This window comes from Nannospalax galili, unplaced genomic scaffold, assembly GCF_000622305.1.
Source record: "Nannospalax galili isolate Female #2095 unplaced genomic scaffold, S.galili_v1.0 scaffold210, whole genome shotgun sequence".
NCBI lineage: Eukaryota > Metazoa > Chordata > Mammalia > Rodentia > Spalacidae > Nannospalax > Nannospalax galili.
Window position 1 is genome coordinate 1,930,601 of NW_008329365.1, and position 4,035 is coordinate 1,934,635.

The window sequence follows — 4,035 nt, forward strand, 5'->3', positions numbered from 1 at the left end:
TAAACTAGCTCATACATATTTAAAATATATACCCACAAGATTCCATCCACATTCTGCTAGAACACAAAGAGAAAGAAAGTACACTCGAGACATTTTGCAGTGATTGCCTGTGGAGAGGAATTGGGATAAAATTTGGAAGTGGGAATTTAGGAATGAATGAATTGGGAATAAAAGAGAATAAATAGAGGAAGAGAGGGGATTTGAGATGGGACTGTGCTTTGACCTCAGAATTTCAATGAAATTAACTTAGTTACCTGATGTCCTTCACACTCCCAAATCCCCAAAGACCCTGATTTGAGGAATCACACTGATGTCTGCAACAACACAGGAGGTGGTATGGTGTAAGTGGGAGGAATGGGCTCAGGCCAGACCCTGGAGGGCCCGTGATGAAAGCTGTGGGGTCTGGATGTTATTCTAAATGCAAGAACTTTGGGCAGGGATCTGACATGCTCATGTAATTAAACTCTCTCTAACCCTCCACAGGGTTAGAAGGGAACTGGGAAAGGAGACGAGCTGAGAAGCAAGGTCTGGTTTCCCTTGTTCTAGACACGCAATGGATGCTGATTTTCAGTACGAGAAGTCTGGGGGAAATGACACCCAGCAAAGCACATGGATCAAGTCCCATGCTGACCGGAAGGATTTCACTGGGTGTTTCTTTAGAGAGGGAGCTTTGTTTCCCATCTTTGAAATAGCATTCTTATTGAATAGGGCGAGTCTTTTGGTTTTGTTTGTTTTTCTGATGATTTCACTTCAAGTTAAATGAAAGGAGGAAAGTCTCCTGCTGTAGAAACAACAGGCCAGCCCACCATGGGTTCTACCAGGCCAGGCTAGGCATATTCTTGGCTAATGCAGCCAGAGGCACTCAGACTCTCTGTCCTCCTCCCCCTTTTTATCTTATTTTATACACGGTCTCATGTAGCCCAGGATGGCTTCATACTCCCTATTGTAGCCAAGACTGGCTTTAAACCATTTTTTTCTTTCCTGAGACATGGTCTTCCTGTAGCCCCAATTTGCCTGGAATTTGTATGTAGACCAGGCTGGCCTTGATCTCACAGTGATCCACCTACCTCTGCCTTGCAGAGGGCCCAGGTCAGTTCCCAGCACCCACATGGCAACTAACAACTGTAACTCCAGTTCCAGGGGATCCAACTCCCTTTTCTAATCTCTGAGGGCATTGCATGCGCATGATGCACTTACATACATGCAGGTGAACATTCATACACATAAAGTACGAATAAATAAATAACTTTTCTAAAGAGAGATGTGTCCAAGGTCACAAAGCAAGGTCACAGAATCAATTCAAGCTTCTTGAGACTCAAGTGACTTTTTTAAAGGTCATGATCAAAAACAGTTTCCATCTGCACAACCATGCTCAGAATTCCTCTGACAAGTCAATTTTTCTGTAATTTGCTTCAAGGCAGAGACAGAAAGATCTCTTTGAATTCCTGGACAACCAGGGATACAATGAGATCCTGTCTTTTTTAAAAAAATAAAAACAAGGGGCTGGAGAGATGGCTCAGTGGTTAAGAGCACTGACTGCTCTTGCAGAGGACCCGTGTTCGATTCCCAGCACCCACATGGCAGCTACGAACTGTCCTTAAGTCCAGTTCCAGGGGAATCTGAAGCCCTCTTCTGACCTCCCGGCATTGCACGACACGGGTGCACTCACATACATGCAGGCAATACACTGATACATAGAAAATAAAAATAATAAAAAAAATTTTTAATGGGACTGAGAGATGGCTCAGCGGTTAAGAACACATGCTGTTCTTCCAGAGGTTCCTGGTTCAATTCCCAGCATCCTCATGGTGCCTAACAACCATCCATAATTCCAGTTCCAGGGGATCTGACACCCTCTACATGCAAGCAATACACTCATACACATAAACTAAAATAAAATTAATAATTTTTTTTAAAAAAGGAGAGTCACTGAAGTAGTTATGTTTCTCTTAGGTGCATCCTGTGATTTCCTTCAAGAGAGAAGACTCAGGAAATAAGAGCAGAGAGAGGATGAGGTCAAAACTGAGAGGGGAGGGACAGTAGAAACCAGGGGGCCCAGATGGAAACAAATGGCAGAGCTATACATTTACATGCAGCATCTAAGGTTACCCAACTTTTATACTACAGAAAAGAAAAAAAGCACATATTAGCTTTCTGAAAATTAGCCTGCCAAGATGGCTCAGTGGGCAAAGTTACTTGCTGCCAAGCCTGATGACCTGATTCTATTCCTAGGATCCACATGGTGGGAGGAAGGAACTGACCCCCGCAAGCTGCTCTCTGACCTCTTCACACATGCTGTGACACAAACCCACATACTTAAATATATACATACATACATACATGCACACAAATAAATGCAATTTTAAAAATTTTTAAAGATTTATGAGAATTGATTGCTACTTCTTTTTATTAACACATATGAATATCACAAAAGAACAGATTTGTGACGGCCTCACAATGCATGTAACATACTTTGATACAGCCATACCCATTGTCCTTCTTACCTTCCCCCCACCCTTCCCCTGATCCCCTTCTCCACCATTGACTACTGCTTTTCTGAAAAAAATTTATTTATTTATTTTTATGTCTGTGAGTGTTTTGCCTGCATGTATGTTTTCATGTCATGTAATGTCCATGGAGACCAGAAGAGGGTGTCAGATCCCCTGGAACTGGAGTTACAGATGGTTTTTAGTTGCCATGGGGGTGCTGGGAAATGGACCTGGATCCTCTGCAAGAGCAGCCAGTGTTCTTAACCACTGAGCCATTTCTCTAGCCCCTTGACCGCCGCCTTAAAGACATAAACCATGCATCTGCTTTTATAAAAATCCTCTCCACTAACCAGAATAGTGGTGCATGCCTGTAATCCCAGCACTTAAGAGACTGGGGCAGAAAGATCTTTAGTTCAAGGCCAACCTGGGCTACATAGAGAGGCCTATCTAAAAAAAGTCTCTCCATTTTAGTCAAACAAAGGTCCTTTCTGTTTATTCTTAGATAATTCAGACTTGGGCTATTTTTAAGACTTCCTCTGGTGCCAGGGTCCCTAAGGCATCAAGGACCAAGAAGAGGATGTGTTGTACAGTGGCGGCTACATCTGCATGACTCTATTCCTTGGTCCATGGCCTACATGCAAGTTTTGGTACTTAGCTAGCAACCAGCCAGGGTCAAGATTCTTGTCAAACTACCAGGGTGACCACAGGTGGGTTTCAAAGAGCAAAGCCCCTGTTACCTGAGAGTATTGTCTCCGTTGAGCATCCCTACAGGCCTAGAGCAGCTTGGATATTTATATTCTAGTCACGGAAATAATAAGGTCCCATTCTAGTAACTGAGCTGTCACATCCTGTACTTTCAGAACAATAAGGAAGGTTAGAAAGGAAATCTAAATAAATTCTAAAAGTGATATAGGGGAAGCAAGCCTGAAGCAACAGACTGGTTCTAAGAGTCTGAGTGATTGATCACTATCTTCTGAAAACTTTTCACTGAGTTCCCTTCTGTCACAAAAATACTATTACAAACAGTATTTTTAAAGCTTTTTTGATTTATTTATTTTTATTTTGTGTATATGAGTGTTATGCCTGCGTGTATGCAAGTGCACCTGTGCTGTGCAATGCCAATGGAGATCAGAAGAACTGGAATTATAGACGGTTGTTAGCCATGCTGGGATTGGAACTCAGGTCTTCTGCAAAAGCAGCGACTGTTCTTAACTGCTGAGCCATCTCTCTAGCCCCACAAATAATATTTTTTAATTGGGCATGGTGATACATGCCTGTAATCCCAGCACTCAAGAGTCTGAGACAGAAGGATCACCGTGAGTCTGAGGTCAGATAGGTCTACAAAGTGCAACTCTGTCTCAAAGAACCAAAAGAAAAATTTTAACTCTTTTAATTTTTAAAAATGTATTTATTTTTATTTCATCTGTATGAGTATTTTGCCTGCATATGTGTAAGTGCACCATATGCATACAATGCTTACAGAAGTCAGAAGAAGGCATCAGATCCCCTGGAACTAGTTACAAACAGTTGTTAGGTGCCATGTAGG